The sequence below is a fragment of the Ascaphus truei genome, chromosome 7, assembly GCF_040206685.1.
Source record: "Ascaphus truei isolate aAscTru1 chromosome 7, aAscTru1.hap1, whole genome shotgun sequence".
NCBI lineage: Eukaryota > Metazoa > Chordata > Amphibia > Anura > Ascaphidae > Ascaphus > Ascaphus truei.
The window spans coordinates 25,865,858-25,882,197 of record NC_134489.1 but is presented as its reverse complement, the minus strand read 5'-3'; the positions used below and the strand labels follow the sequence as shown (position 1 = coordinate 25,882,197).

General features: G+C 47.1%; 3 non-coding genes and 3 pseudogenes across 3 annotated transcripts; all 6 read right to left on the bottom strand.

Annotated features, from left to right (window-relative positions):
- Positions 1–1,564: 1,564 nt before the first annotated feature.
- On the bottom strand, positions 1,565–1,758 carry LOC142500271 (U2 spliceosomal RNA). The gene has a single exon (XR_012802883.1). It is a non-coding gene; the product is annotated as a U2 spliceosomal RNA (small nuclear RNA).
- A 2,920-nt stretch (positions 1,759–4,678) lies between these two features.
- Positions 4,679–4,851, bottom strand: LOC142500810 (U2 spliceosomal RNA; annotated as a pseudogene).
- Positions 4,852–7,635: 2,784 nt separating this feature from the next.
- On the bottom strand, positions 7,636–7,826 carry LOC142500733 (U2 spliceosomal RNA). Its single transcript, XR_012803260.1, has one exon. It is a non-coding gene; the product is annotated as a U2 spliceosomal RNA (small nuclear RNA).
- Positions 7,827–8,649: 823 nt separating this feature from the next.
- LOC142500845 (U2 spliceosomal RNA) lies at positions 8,650–8,825 on the bottom strand (annotated as a pseudogene).
- A 2,976-nt stretch (positions 8,826–11,801) lies between these two features.
- LOC142500550 (U2 spliceosomal RNA) lies at positions 11,802–11,992 on the bottom strand. The gene has a single exon (XR_012803097.1). It is a non-coding gene; the product is annotated as a U2 spliceosomal RNA (small nuclear RNA).
- Positions 11,993–12,815: 823 nt separating this feature from the next.
- LOC142500782 (U2 spliceosomal RNA) lies at positions 12,816–12,991 on the bottom strand (annotated as a pseudogene).
- Between the last annotated feature and the right edge of the window lie 3,349 nt (positions 12,992–16,340).

Here is a 16,340-nt window from a genome sequence, read left to right as displayed (position 1 = left end):
ACTAGTGTGTCCATACACGTGACATTTTCTGCAAAACTGGGGTTGCCCCGGGTACCACAGGAAACCCCGATCATTTCCTATGGAGAAACTCGGGGGCGGCAGCTTTACCCCTCCAACATAGCCGTCATCTGGCTTGAAGCAGACCCAGAATTTCCGCTTGCCGTTGAACACCCCATAGGCATTCTTTTGGTCGTATCCTCCCCGTACTGTGCTGCAGTATTTGTACAGAAACGTCCTAATGTCCGCAGTAGGAAAAAAGGGATTGAACATGTGCACAGAAATAGGTCTCTCTTCCAACATGAAAGATGGTTGGATCTTAACGCCCAGGAACCGCACATCTTCTTTTAGAGCTTTACTCCTCTCATAGGTGTTCATAGCGTCCTCGGGATGGTTGAAAGTAATGTCGTAGTACCCCTGTTTGGGGAAATCCTGGACGCAAAACAGCTGGTTGTAGTCGACCTTCAACGCACTTTTCAAAATCTGTTCCATCACGAACTTCAGTGTCACTCTCAAACGATGATCAGCCTCGACCTGGATACGGACGGTGTTTCTCTGGCGTACCTCAGCGTACGCATTCGCCATTGTCGCCTTCTAGGATAGCAAGAGATGGCGCAGTCCCCTTATGGCAGCATGCCAGCTTAAGGCCCCAAAGGGGTCGATGCTGGAAGGCAAAGGGACCACAGTCTCTGCTGGCCTTCTGGTTTCAGACACTTGGTCTTAGCCAAAAGGCCGAGAAGCGATAACCAGAAATGGGCCCCCGCCTGAGCGCCGCCCGACGGCCAGGGGCGCTACGCTTTAGGGAGAAGGGCAGAGGGAGCCGCTGGCTGCCCGCTCGCCTCCTCCCCCAGCAGGCCTGCCTCCAGTCCCTCCGCTCCTCCCGACACAGCCCCGGGGAGTCTATGCAGCAGCGGCGGCGACGACGACGACGGATGCAAAAGCCAAAGACTTTCTATGGAGTAAAGAAAAGCAGCCGCACACACTGCTGGGGGGCCCGCATGGCCAGCAAACAGCCAAAAAGGCACATGCTTCCAGTTCTTTTTCCGGCACCAGGCTTCGTCTGCTTATTTGCATAGGAACCGCCCACTTTTTCTCTGCTAGCCGACTCGTCCGGGCTGCCATGAAACTCAGGCAGCAAGCATGCAAGCAGCCAGTGGCTGGGCTTTTCAGTTCAGGTCATTTCAGCCAGCCAGCCATTGTGACAAGAAGCCAGCAAGTCAAGGCATTTGCTGCTTGCTGCTTGCTGCTTGCTGCTGCAGTGTTTGCTATGCAGGCTATTTGGATACAGCTTCAACAGGAGTTTCTTAGGCATCTGCTCGTTCGGACTGAATTAGGCTAGGCAGCAGGCGGCACTCCTGCTCCATGCGAGGAGGAGCTGAAAAGAAAAGAAAGTAAGAAGCCACGCAAAAGAGCAAACAAGACACAGCAAAAAGAAGGAGGCTTTATTTTGTCGTCATTTCATCTTCTTCTTTCTTTGCAAAAGAAAGAGCCAAAAATGCATGTTTGTTTTTTTTCTGTCAGACAGTCATTTGTTTCTATTTTTTGATACAAGCCAAATATCCCCAAAGGGAAGTGCACCGGTCCTGGAGGTACTGCAATACCAGGTCAATGCGTGGAGTGGACAGAGCAAGCTCTTCTTCCATCTCCCTGTTCTAAAAATCCATTTAATATATGGTCCCCAGATAGGGGACGTATCAGATATTAAACTGATAAGAACAGATTTTTTTTTTTTTTTTTTCTTTCGTTCCTTCCATAAGGAACATTTACATTCCATAATTTCACATATATCCCTTTCTCTTAAATACATTTCCTGCAAGCAATAAATACTTGACACTTTTACATTTCATACAAACAAAGACATAAATTCCATTCAATATTTTCTTCTGTTACTTTTCAGTACACTCTTTACTTACTTTACACAAAAAGATTGTCAAAATATTTTTTTAATCACTCCAAACCACTCCTGGTCTATACCTATTCACCTCATATATTTATTCCTTTACATAAGCATCAATTAATTTTCTCCTTAAACGAAATATGCCTTTCTTTAATTGCTCGTCATTACAAAAATAACTCCACGATTCTGCATTCTCTGCTCCCCACTGGAATACTTTTTCTATTCTCTCCACCTTTTCCCTTTTCTCTTCCTTTTCCCTTGCCTCCTCCTCCTCAGACATACTCACTTCTTCACTCTCTTCCTCCTCCACAGACACCCTCTCTTCCTCCTCCTCCTCCTCCTCCACCAAAACACCCTCTTCCTCTGGAACCAGCTCCCTCTCCTTCCCACTATCCTGCCCACAGTTCTCAAACTCCCTTTCCTCCTCCTGAACACTGATTTCTTCCTCCCCCACACTGTCCCCTTTTCCTTCATCTTTATCTACACCCACACCTAAAGAATCCTTCTCTATTCTTTGCTGACTCCTCTCTCCTTCCCTCTCTTCCTCCCTATATTCCTGTCCACTGTCCTCTCTCTCCTCCTCTCCACTATCTTGTACACCATCCTCAGTCTCACTTTCCACCTCCTGCACACTGACATCTTCAAAATATACCTCACAGTGCTTGACCCCTAAAACAATCTCTATAGAATCAGGTATTGCACATGGCTTTTCTAACTCCGTCTCACTTGCCATACTGTCCCCCTCACTTTCCCCCTCTTTTCCCCTTCCATCCTCATTAACATACCCTATATTCTCCCCATCTTTTCCCATATCAACCCTTCTCTGTACACCAACATCGTATTCCCTTCTCGCACCATCAAAGTTTCCACACGATTTTTGTGTCTTTGTATTCCCTTTCTTGGGGCACTTGCGTGCCAAATGTCCCGGCTCTGCACAAAAGACACATCTTTTACTCTCACAGCACTTGGCTGCCATATGTCCTTTTTTCCCACAGTTCCAACAACGAACATCAAAAAACTGTCCTGAAAAGTTCAAAACCCCCCTATTCCTGCCAATGCAGAAACTTGCAGGAGGGTGTAGCATTCCTCTGTCACCGTCTGGGTCCAATCTGAAGCGGACCCAGAACTTCCTTCTCCCGTTAAACAGTCCATACTTGTTCTTGATTTCTGCTCCGCCTCTAACTGTTTCACAAAAGCGGGCCAAAAAGTTCTCAATGTCCTCTTTCATGACATAAACATTGAACATCTGTACAATCACCGCCTTCTCCTGCTGTAGAAATCTCGGTATCACTTTGATTCCTCTCATCCTTGGGGAACCTGCTGCCACAACACATCGGTCGTATACCACTTGGCATTCTCGCTCGTCTTTCAGCGTCAAGTCAAAGATTCCCATCTTCAAAAACTCCTGCAGGCAAAAGATTCGTTCAGGATCCACTTCCAACCCCTCAAATAGGATTTCCTCCACGATGTATTCCACACCACCACTGCTTCGTCTGCACTCATCCAGCTGAAACCGAATGCAGTTCCTCTCGTTTGCGTAGTCCGCCATCTTTATCCTCGTCCTCGTCTCTCCAACACCAACTCAAGATCTGGTGCGGCGCCCTAATAGCAGCAGGTGGGTTTAGCCAGTCACGGCGATCCCACCAGGCAAAGGCACCGGCCCATCACTCTCTTGCTTGCTTGTCCGCCTCTGTCCAATCCGGCCGTCCAGGATCAGGTGCGACGCCCCTAAAGCAGCATGAGGGTTTAGTTCCTGGGGAACGATCCCTCAAGGCCAAGGCGCCGGCCCCTCTCCTTCTCTCTCTCCTGATCGCCTCCCGTGCTCGAGTTAGCGTGACTCCCTCATAGCAGCATGGGTCTTAAGCTCCCCAGGAAGCGATGACCCAAGGCCAAGGAGTCACAGACTCAGCGCAACCTCTCAGCCCAGACACTTGATCTGAGCCAAAAGGCCGAGAAGCGATAACCAGAAATGGGCCCCCGCCTGAGCGCCGCCCGACGGCCAGGGGCGCTACGCTTTAGGGAGAAGGGCAGAGGGAGCCGCTGGCTGCCCGCTCGCCTCCTCCCCCAGCAGGCCTGCCTCCAGTCCCTCCGCTCCTCCCGACACAGCCCCGGGGAGTCTATGCAGCAGCGGCGGCGACGACGACGACGGATGCAAAAGCCAAAGACTTTCTATGGAGTAAAGAAAAGCAGCCGCACACACTGCTGGGGGGCCCGCATGGCCAGCAAACAGCCAAAAAGGCACATGCTTCCAGTTCTTTTTCCGGCACCAGACTTCGTCTGCTTATTTGCATAGGAACCGCCCACTTTTTCTCTGCTAGCCGACTCGTCCGGGCTGCCATGAAACTCAGGCAGCAAGCATGCAAGCAGCCAGTGGCTGGGCTTTTCAGTTCAGGTCATTTCAGCCAGCCAGCCATTGTGACAAGAAGCCAGCAAGTCAAGGCATTTGCTGCTTGCTGCTTGCTGCTTGCTGCTGCAGTGTTTGCTATGCAGGCTATTTGGATACAGCTTCAACAGGAGTTTCTTAGGCATCTGCTCGTTCGGACTGAATTAGGCTAGGCAGCAGGCGGCACTCCTGCTCCATGCGAGGAGGAGCTGAAAAGAAAAGAAAGTAAGAAGCCACGCAAAAGAGCAAACAAGACACAGCAAAAAGAAGGAGGCTTTATTTTGTCGTCATTTCATCTTCTTCTTTCTTTGCAAAAGAAAGAGCCAAAAATGCATGTTTGTTTTTTTTCTGTCAGACAGTCATTTGTTTCTATTTTTTGATACAAGCCAAATATCCCCAAAGGGAAGTGCACCGGTCCTGGAGGTACTGCAATACCAGGTCAATGCGTGGAGTGGACAGAGCAAGCTCTTCTTCCATCTCCCTGTTCTAAAAATCCATTTAATATATGGTCCCCAGATAGGGGACGTATCAGATATTAAACTGATAAGAACAGATTTTTTTGTTTTAAAGTTGTTTATTTGTGCATAATTTATTTTACAACATTCAAAACTTTTCAAAACATATATAATATTTTGGAATATATATATCTCTTCTAAAATAGAAAACATATCAAACGTAAACTCTATCATTTTATGTTCTAAACCATTCAATTTTAAACATTTCTATACATCTCTTCTTTTCCGAGTACTCAAAGAGGTCCCTGGTTTCATTTTTAAACCTGCTTCAAGTGAAATTATATTTCTCTCTATCATTTCTAATCTTGTTTTCTCTTCTGTATCATCCCAAACTAGTAAAAGTCTTTGGAGTTCTATTCTGTTGTTTATCTCCTGTTCTTTCTCTCTTGCTTTCTTCTTTTCCAAAAAAAATCTTTCCCTTTCAGCTGTTTCCTTAGCTGTATCTTCTTCTCCACTCGTTCTGCTTACTTTCCTCTGTACTTTCCCTTTCCCCTGCATTTGATCACTTCCCTGACTTTTTTGTGAGGATGAACTATCACTCTCACTACCCTTCTGTTCCATACTTCCCCTTTTGCTGGGGCCTGCTTCCGTACCTGCCTCAATTTCTGCTTTCTTTTTACTCTCCTTTTGCCTGCGTTTTAAGGCTTTCTTTTCTGAACCTCCGACCTCCATCTCTTCCTCCTGTATTGTACTCTTTACCTCTTGTCCTTTCCCCGTCTCTAAAACTCTCACAGCTTCTTGTATTGCCTCTAAACCTCTGTATCCCTCTTCCCCTTCTGTCCAGTGGGGACAAAACTTATCCCCCAAATCTTCTTGAGAGCTTTCCATTGGACTAACAACTTCTAGAGCCTCATACACTTCAATTTTCCCTTCCAAGCTTTGACTTTGCTCACCCTCCACCCTCTCTGATTCTTTCCTTTCCATTGAGCCCTGTACCCCCTGCCTTTGAGAAGGAAGGTCTGTTTGCATAAACTCTGGGGTTTCTCCCACCTCAATCACCTCTTCCTTTTTATGCTGGGTCTCCCCCTCACCGCTTAGCTCAAACTCTTGCACAATTTCACATGTTTTTGCCGGCGCCCCCCCTCCTTCACCAAAGTCTTTTACAGTCTCTCGAGCCTCCTCTTCTCTGCTGGCTCTTGCCATATGGGCGTAAGTTCTTTTCGGACATTGCCGAGCCAAATGCCCCCTCACACCACAAATATCGCATTTCTTAGGCACCGTACACATGGCGGCGCCATGCCCCTCCTCCCCACAATTCCGGCACACCATTTCTTTCTTCTCACACCTTTCTTTGGTATGCCCAAATAAATGGCACTTCCTGCAAAACAGGGGTTGTCCAGGATAGTTCAAAAAACCCCTGTTGCCACCAATGCTGAAACTGGCTGGGGGGTGCATCACTCCCCCTATACGTCCCGGATCCTCTTTAAAATGAACCAGGAAACGTCTTTTGCCATTAAAAGTTCCGTAGAAATTCTTCACTTCCTCACCCCCTTTAACCGTCGTGCAGTATCTCTTCAGAAAATCCGCGATGTCCTCCTTCTGCACAAAGGGGTTGAACATATGGACCGTGACTGGCCTCTCTCCCAGCGTAAAACAAGGAATCACTTTGATCCCCACCATTGCTGAATGTTTTTCCTTCTCTCTGCTCCTTTCATAAGCGTTCCAGCAATCGGCTTCTGATCTGAACGTCACATCAAAGATCCCTTGGTTCGGGAAATCCTGCAGGCAGTACACGTCTCTGATGTCCATCTTCCATAAATCCGTCACCACCATCTCCACGATGTACTTCAGGCGAACTCGGTCTCGCACGGCCTCCTCGACTAGGAGCCGGATCGTATTCTTTACAGCCATCCATGCTGCCATCGTCCTTCTTTGGTCAGCTCTGGTGCGGCACCCCTATAGCAGCATGCAGCTTTAGCTCTTTCGAGCGATGCTGCAAGGCCGAGGTGCCGGACCGTCGCCTTCCCGTTGGACCTCCTGACCCAGACACTTGATCTGAGCCAAAAGGCCGAGAAGCGATAACCAGAAATGGGCCCCCGCCTGAGCGCCGCCCGACGGCCAGGGGCGCTACGCTTTAGGGAGAAGGGCAGAGGGAGCCGCTGGCTGCCCGCTCGCCTCCTCCCCCAGCAGGCCTGCCTCCAGTCCCTCCGCTCCTCCCGACACAGCCCCGGGGAGTCTATGCAGCAGCGGCGGCGACGACGACGACGGATGCAAAAGCCAAAGACTTTCTATGGAGTAAAGAAAAGCAGCCGCACACACTGCTGGGGGGCCCGCATGGCCAGCAAACAGCCAAAAAGGCACATGCTTCCAGTTCTTTTTCCGGCACCAGGCTTCGTCTGCTTATTTGCATAGGAACCGCCCACTTTTTCTCTGCTAGCCGACTCGTCCGGGCTGCCATGAAACTCAGGCAGCAAGCATGCAAGCAGCCAGTGGCTGGGCTTTTCAGTTCAGGTCATTTCAGCCAGCCAGCCATTGTGACAAGAAGCCAGCAAGTCAAGGCATTTGCTGCTTGCTGCTTGCTGCTTGCTGCTGCAGTGTTTGCTATGCAGGCTATTTGGATACAGCTTCAACAGGAGTTTCTTAGGCATCTGCTCGTTCGGACTGAATTAGGCTAGGCAGCAGGCGGCACTCCTGCTCCATGCGAGGAGGAGCTGAAAAGAAAAGAAAGTAAGAAGCCACGCAAAAGAGCAAACAAGACACAGCAAAAAGAAGGAGGCTTTATTTTGTCGTCATTTCATCTTCTTCTTTCTTTGCAAAAGAAAGAGCCAAAAATGCATGTTTGTTTTTTTTCTGTCAGACAGTCATTTGTTTCTATTTTTTGATACAAGCCAAATATCCCCAAAGGGAAGTGCACCGGTCCTGGAGGTACTGCAATACCAGGTCAATGCGTGGAGTGGACAGAGCAAGCTCTTCTTCCATCTCCCTGTTCTAAAAATCCATTTAATATATGGTCGCCAGATAGGGGACGTATCAGATATTAAACTGATAAGAACAGATACTACACTTGATCTTAGCCAAAAGGCCGAGAAGCGATAACCAGAAATGGGCCCCCGCCTGAGCGCCGCCCGACGGCCAGGGGCGCTACGCTTTAGGGAGAAGGGCAGAGGGAGCCGCTGGCTGCCCGCTCGCCTCCTCCCCCAGCAGGCCTGCCTCCAGTCCCTCCGCTCCTCCCGACACAGCCCCGGGGAGTCTATGCAGCAGCGGCGGCGACGACGACGACGGATGCAAAAGCCAAAGACTTTCTATGGAGTAAAGAAAAGCAGCCGCACACACTGCTGGGGGGCCCGCATGGCCAGCAAACAGCCAAAAAGGCACATGCTTCCAGTTCTTTTTCCGGCACCAGGCTTCGTCTGCTTATTTGCATAGGAACCGCCCACTTTTTCTCTGCTAGCCGACTCGTCCGGGCTGCCATGAAACTCAGGCAGCAAGCATGCAAGCAGCCAGTGGCTGGGCTTTTCAGTTCAGGTCATTTCAGCCAGCCAGCCATTGTGACAAGAAGCCAGCAAGTCAAGGCATTTGCTGCTTGCTGCTTGCTGCTTGCTGCTGCAGTGTTTGCTATGCAGGCTATTTGGATACAGCTTCAACAGGAGTTTCTTAGGCATCTGCTCGTTCGGACTGAATTAGGCTAGGCAGCAGGCGGCACTCCTGCTCCATGCGAGGAGGAGCTGAAAAGAAAAGAAAGTAAGAAGCCACGCAAAAGAGCAAACAAGACACAGCAAAAAGAAGGAGGCTTTATTTTGTCGTCATTTCATCTTCTTCTTTCTTTGCAAAAGAAAGAGCCAAAAATGCATGTTTGTTTTTTTTCTGTCAGACAGTCATTTGTTTCTATTTTTTGATACAAGCCAAATATCCCCAAAGGGAAGTGCACCGGTCCTGGAGGTACTGCAATACCAGGTCAATGCGTGGAGTGGACAGAGCAAGCTCTTCTTCCATCTCCCTGTTCTAAAAATCCATTTAATATATGGTCCCCAGATAGGGGACGTATCAGATATTAAACTGATAAGAACAGATTTTTTTTGTTTTAAATAGTTTTATTTACCATTTAACAGTTTTACAATAAAGTAAAAGTCATTTTTTCACAAAGCAATTTTTCCTTCTTCACTTAATTCTAAAAAATATATCCTTCTACCCTCATTACTTTCCTACTCCTCCTCTACTACCTACCTCTTCTATTCCCACCTGCTTTTTATATCCCGTTATTATCTCTTTATACCTCCTCGGATTACTCTCTGTCAGTTTTATAAGTCCTTGTAATCCTTCTAATATTTTCTCTTTTTTTTCGTCTCCCCCATACCATAATTTCCAAAAAGCTCCATCTCCAGTTTTCTGGTGAAGCTCCTCATACTCCTCTTCTATTCTCTCTGCTATTGTTTTTGGTACCTCTGCTCCTCCTTCTCCCTTCCTCTCCTCTATCATTTTTTCCCCACTGCTACTATCTGTTGTTTCCTCTCTTTTTTTAGGGGGGGTTCCCCCTGTAGCTTCACTATCACTTTCACTCAATCCTCTCAAAATTATCCCTTCTCTTTTTTTCCCTTCCTCTCTATCTCTTCCTCCTATCTCCATCTTTCTATCCTGCTTTGTCTGAACTCTCGCTCCGTCTTCACTACTACTCGCCCCGCTTACTTTCCTCTGTATCTTACTACTGCCTTTGTTGCCTTGTACTTCCCTATCCTCCTCTCTCTCATTTTTCTCCTTTCTCTTTTGTGCTCTTCTTTCCACAGCAGAACATTCCATTTCACAAATTTCCTCCTCTACCCCAATAATACTATCACTACTTTCTGAAGTTTCTCCTGTTTGTTCTAAGGGCTCTACATCTCCCCCTTCCTCAGCCTCTTCCTTCTTCCTAGCTTCCTCCGCCAGCATTGCTTCCCCCTCCAGTCTAAATCCCTTCTCTCTCAAAGCCTTTATCTGATCTTCTCTCAACTTTATATACTCTTCTACAGTCATCACCGCTCTACGTTTCATAAGGTCATCTAATTCTTCTATTACCTCCTTATCACTCATATCCTTTTTATGTATCACTTTCATCCACAACTTTACATCCCCCACCTTCTCCTGAAACACCTTAACTTTTTCATTAAGTGCCTCCTTCTCCTCTTGTTCCTCCACCCTTTCCGCCCACTTCCCACTCTGAGTGCTCCAAGCTTCCCCTTTACCATCTTGTCCAGTCTTAGGGGTTCCCACTCCTTCTGCCCTTCCTCCCTCCCGCAGATCCATCTCCCCCTCCCCTATCTGCTCATCCCTTAGAATAAGTCCATCCAAGTCTGTATCACTTTCCTCCTCACTTCCTTTTGTCGTCTGGGCATAAGTTCTTTTCTTCGTGCATTGTCTTGCAATGTGACCTCGCTCCCCACATAAATCACATCTTTTGGGTACATCACAATTGGCTGAAAAATGTCCTTCCTTTCCGCAATTGCGGCAACACTGTCCTGTTTTTTTACAGTTCTCGCGTACGTGTCCATATTCCAAACAGTTCCTGCAGTACAGGGGTTGCCCTGGGAAAAACAAAAATCCCCGGTTTCCCCCAATACTAAAACTCGACGGGGGGTTAAGTACTCCACCTGCACCTGATGGGTCAGGTTTAAACCGGGCCCAAAACCTTCTTTTCCCATTATATATCCCATAAGTATTGTGCAATTCCTCACCGCCTCTTACAGATGAACAATATCTCTTCAGAAACATCACCAAGTCCTCTTTACACACATACGGATTGTACATGTGTATGGTAATCGGCCTCTCATCCATTCTGAAACACGGAATCATCTTTATGCCTCGCATGCTCTGGTCATCCAACATCTCCTTCACCTTCTCAAAGCAACAAAGTGCAATTCCTTCCTGATGGAAGGTCACGTCGAAAATTCCTTGCCGGGGAAAATCCTGCAGGCAGTATATGCTCTCTGCATCCATCCCAATCTTCTGGATAACATCTTCCACGATAAAACGCAGCTCGACCCGTCCTCTCTCCGCCTCCTCTACCACGAACCGGATCGTATTCTTCAGATGCGTCCATGTCGCCATCTCGCCTTAGATCGCCCTCCGAGAACGCTCAGGATAGCGTGCCCCCCCAAAAGCAGCAAGTGGCTTAAGACTCCCGAAGGAGCCGATGCCACAGGGCCAAGGGGGCACAGTCCCAGCTAAGCCCCTGACTCAGACACAATGATCTGAGCCAAAAGGCCGAGAAGCGATAACCAGAAATGGGCCCCCGCCTGAGCGCCGCCCGACGGCCAGGGGCGCTACGCTTTAGGGAGAAGGGCAGAGGGAGCCGCTGGCTGCCCGCTCGCCTCCTCCCCCAGCAGGCCTGCCTCCAGTCCCTCCGCTCCTCCCGACACAGCCCCGGGGAGTCTATGCAGCAGCGGCGGCGACGACGACGACGGATGCAAAAGCCAAAGACTTTCTATGGAGTAAAGAAAAGCAGCCGCACACACTGCTGGGGGGCCCGCATGGCCAGCAAACAGCCAAAAAGGCACATGCTTCCAGTTCTTTTTCCGGCACCAGGCTTCGTCTGCTTATTTGCATAGGAACCGCCCACTTTTTCTCTGCTAGCCGACTCGTCCGGGCTGCCATGAAACTCAGGCAGCAAGCATGCAAGCAGCCAGTGGCTGGGCTTTTCAGTTCAGGTCATTTCAGCCAGCCAGCCATTGTGACAAGAAGCCAGCAAGTCAAGGCATTTGCTGCTTGCTGCTTGCTGCTTGCTGCTGCAGTGTTTGCTATGCAGGCTATTTGGATACAGCTTCAACAGGAGTTTCTTAGGCATCTGCTCGTTCGGACTGAATTAGGCTAGGCAGCAGGCGGCACTCCTGCTCCATGCGAGGAGGAGCTGAAAAGAAAAGAAAGTAAGAAGCCACGCAAAAGAGCAAACAAGACACAGCAAAAAGAAGGAGGCTTTATTTTGTCGTCATTTCATCTTCTTCTTTCTTTGCAAAAGAAAGAGCCAAAAATGCATGTTTGTTTTTTTTCTGTCAGACAGTCATTTGTTTCTATTTTTTGATACAAGCCAAATATCCCCAAAGGGAAGTGCACCGGTCCTGGAGGTACTGCAATACCAGGTCAATGCGTGGAGTGGACAGAGCAAGCTCTTCTTCCATCTCCCTGTTCTAAAAATCCATTTAATATATGGTCCCCAGATAGGGGACGTATCAGATATTAAACTGATAAGAACAGATACTACACTTGATCTTAGCCAAAAGGCCGAGAAGCGATAACCAGAAATGGGCCCCCGCCTGAGCGCCGCCCGACGGCCAGGGGCGCTACGCTTTAGGGAGAAGGGCAGAGGGAGCCGCTGGCTGCCCGCTCGCCTCCTCCCCCAGCAGGCCTGCCTCCAGTCCCTCCGCTCCTCCCGACACAGCCCCGGGGAGTCTATGCAGCAGCGGCGGCGACGACGACGACGGATGCAAAAGCCAAAGACTTTCTATGGAGTAAAGAAAAGCAGCCGCACACACTGCTGGGGGGCCCGCATGGCCAGCAAACAGCCAAAAAGGCACATGCTTCCAGTTCTTTTTCCGGCACCAGGCTTCGTCTGCTTATTTGCATAGGAACCGCCCACTTTTTCTCTGCTAGCCGACTCGTCCGGGCTGCCATGAAACTCAGGCAGCAAGCATGCAAGCAGCCAGTGGCTGGGCTTTTCAGTTCAGGTCATTTCAGCCAGCCAGCCATTGTGACAAGAAGCCAGCAAGTCAAGGCATTTGCTGCTTGCTGCTTGCTGCTTGCTGCTGCAGTGTTTGCTATGCAGGCTATTTGGATACAGCTTCAACAGGAGTTTCTTAGGCATCTGCTCGTTCGGACTGAATTAGGCTAGGCAGCAGGCGGCACTCCTGCTCCATGCGAGGAGGAGCTGAAAAGAAAAGAAAGTAAGAAGCCACGCAAAAGAGCAAACAAGACACAGCAAAAAGAAGGAGGCTTTATTTTGTCGTCATTTCATCTTCTTCTTTCTTTGCAAAAGAAAGAGCCAAAAATGCATGTTTGTTTTTTTTCTGTCAGACAGTCATTTGTTTCTATTTTTTGATACAAGCCAAATATCCCCAAAGGGAAGTGCACCGGTCCTGGAGGTACTGCAATACCAGGTCAATGCGTGGAGTGGACAGAGCAAGCTCTTCTTCCATCTCCCTGTTCTAAAAATCCATTTAATATATGGTCCCCAGATAGGGGACGTATCAGATATTAAACTGATAAGAACAGATTTTTTTTTTGTTTTAAAGGTTTTTATTTCAACACATAAGAAAATTTTACAATGTTAACTTTTCGAAAAACAAAAAACCACCCTTACATTACAAAAACCCATCACATAACACAAACTACAATAACACTTTAAAGCATAACTTTCACTCCATCCCTTTATTCACTTAACATGCCTCACTTACACTTCCGCTTTTCTTCTCTTTCGCCCCTTCCCCTAACCACCTTCATTCAACCATCCATTCAATCTTATCTGTTTTCCTCCCTGGCCTCAACCAAGGAGAGGAGCACCGGCCCGCCTCTTCACTCCGAATACTCCACAAAAAGGGACCCAAAAAAACGCACTCCTCGTGCTTACCTAACTTCTCTATTTCCCCCTTTTACGGGGTACCATCATTTCCCTTTTTGTAAAACCCGTCGTCATATGTTAACCAATCCATACACATTACTCATCCATCCTCCCCCTACACACCCACCCATTCCCCTATCCCAAAAGTCACACATAATTCATTAAACATTACACGCATTTACTTAACTTAAAACCATTAACACCGTCAAAAAAAGGACAAGGTTCCCTCTTTCATCATTTTACCCAATTCCTGTCCTTCTGAACAGGACTACCTTTTTCCATTCCTTTTGACGCCAACTTCTTTCCTTCTCCTCACTTTTTCCCTTATCACACAAATAATATAAATACATTTTACTCATAATCAATCTCACACAGCTATCCACCTCTATTTCTTCTTTTTGAATTAACAACACATTCCTCACCTGCCACAACGCTTCTTTCACACAATTTATCATTCTCCAACATACGCTCTCTTTCTCCCTCTCCATCATTCCCAACCCATACATCATTCTTTCAAAACTCAACAATTGTACCTGCGCTATCAATTTAAACAGAGGACCCATCTTCCTCCACACTTTCCTAGCATACTCACAATTCCACAAAAGGTGGATCACCCCTTCTATTCCACCACATCCCTCCCTAGGACAGACTTCCGTTTTTGCAAGTCCTCTCTTTTTCTGGAGTTCCCTTACCGGCAAAACTCCCCATACAGCCATCCATGCTATATCTTTCTGCCTGTTTCCCAGGCTCCTATCACTAACGTTCTTCCACGCTTTTTCCATTTGTTTGCCACTCAAGTCTCCTTTTACTGCCATACTCTCCCTTGCTTTGACTATTCCCACAACCTTCTTCTCATCCTTCCACTGCTCCCATGATAACTCCTTCAATTTAAATTTATCAATGTATTCTCCTATCACTCTATAGAACCCCGGAGGCTTAAAGCACACCGGCCTTCTCAAATCTTGCCGTCTTTCCTTAAACCGATTCATAAGACTGCCTAAGAAAAATCTAGCATAACAACCACCTTTGCTATCACTTTCCGTTAGCTTGAAATAAAAACAAATATATTTAATAAAAATGAACAGTTCTACATCTAGAAAGCCTTTACCTCCTTTCTCCCTTGGCAAACAAATCTTTTGTCGACTAAGACTCTCATTTTTGGCTCCCCAAAAAAAGGTTGCCAACAACCTAGAGACTTTCCTCTGCCAGACCCCTGTAGGGGGAAATATCAAACCAATATACAAAATGATTGGGGCCAATACTGCCTTCACAATTAACGTTTTCCCTTCAAAAGTGAGTACTCTCTGCGACCAGAAATTAATTTTTCTTTCCATTTTTTCAACACTCCTAACCCAATTTTGTGTCCCTTCCAACTCTGTGTCAAACCAGATACCTAAAATTTCAATGTCTTCCTTAACTTCCTGAAGCCCTAAATCAGTCTCCTGACCTGCTTCTCCAAACCTCTTTACCCTAGATTTGTCCCAATTAACCTTCAGTGCAGAAGCCCCAGCGAAAATCCCAATTTGCCACATCGCTCTCCTAAGAGCTCTCTCACTCCTACAAATCACGGTTATATCGTCCATATAACCTAAAGTTTTTAACTGCCGCCCGCCACTTCCAGGCACGGTGATTCCTTCGACCACTTTGTCGTTTTCCAACATCCTTAAAAGCGGCTCTATTGCGCATATGAACATAATAGGAGACAGTGGACACCCCTGTCTGACCCCTGCCCGTATCTCTATTACCCCCGATGGGGAACCATTTATTAAAACTCTACTATTTGCACCTTCATATAATTTCCTTATCATTTCCACAAATTTCACCGGGACCCCTAACTTACCCAAAACTCTAAACACAAAATCCTGCGACAGTCTATCATATGCTTTTTCAAAATCTATCCCAGCCACTAACACACTTTGCTTCCTATCCAGACTATCCCTTAACCCATCTCTTAATAATGCCAAATTTTGCCCTATTTGCCGCCCAGGGACGGCACATACCTGCTCTTCTCCCACCATATTGCTCACTACCTCCCTCAATCTATTTGCTAACAATTTCGCTGAAATTTTATAATCAACGTTGAGTAACGTGATTGGTCTCCAGTTCTTTAAATCATCCTTCTCTCCTTTTTTAAAAATTAAGGTTATCAAACCTTCCTTCATTGATCCTCCTCCTTTTCCCTCTAACGCTGCTATACATACAGCTTTAAGGTCATCTTTTAATATCGTCCAAAAGGCCTGATAGAATTCGTACGGGAGTCCATCACTACCTGGCGTCTTGTTTTTCTTTCCTCCTTTCACCACTTCCTCCAACTCTATCTCATTAAAATCTCTGCCCAGCCATTCCTGGTCAGTTCTATCCAATTTTTTTAGTCCAATGTTTAGAACATCTTCCTCCAAGCTCTCATCCCTCCATTTCCGTGTATACAGTTTTTTATAAAAGTCTTCCACCACCTCACACATTCCTTTTTTATCCTTTACCTGCACCCCATCCGGATCTTTTACACATGCCATTCTCTCCTTTCTCCCAAACACTTTTTTAAAGAAAAAACTGGTACATTTCTCATCTGCCTCTAAATGTTCTACCTTGGCTTTAAATATTATTGCTTTCCCTTTCTTTTCCATATATTCTTTAATTTTTGCCCGTGCCTCCTCTATTTCGCCCTCCACTTTTCTCCCAAGATGCCTCATTCTATACAAGAAATGCAGTCTCAGCTGCCATTTCTCATACCCCTCCCTTTCCTTCCTTGTTTTTTCAATACCCCTTTTAATGAAAAACTTCTTAGTCTCTCCCTTCACCCATTCCCACCAATCCCCAACCTCTTCAAATCTGTTTTTCCCCCTTTTCAACCTCATATATTCCCATTCATACCTTTTCTTTATCCACTCATCCTCCAATAGTAGTACATTCATCTTCCATACATTCCTTACACACCCCTCCTCTTTCACCCCTTCCAACTCTACCTTCACTAACACATGATCAGAAAAATCCACTCTCTGATAATCTACCCCTCTTACTTTCAACCCC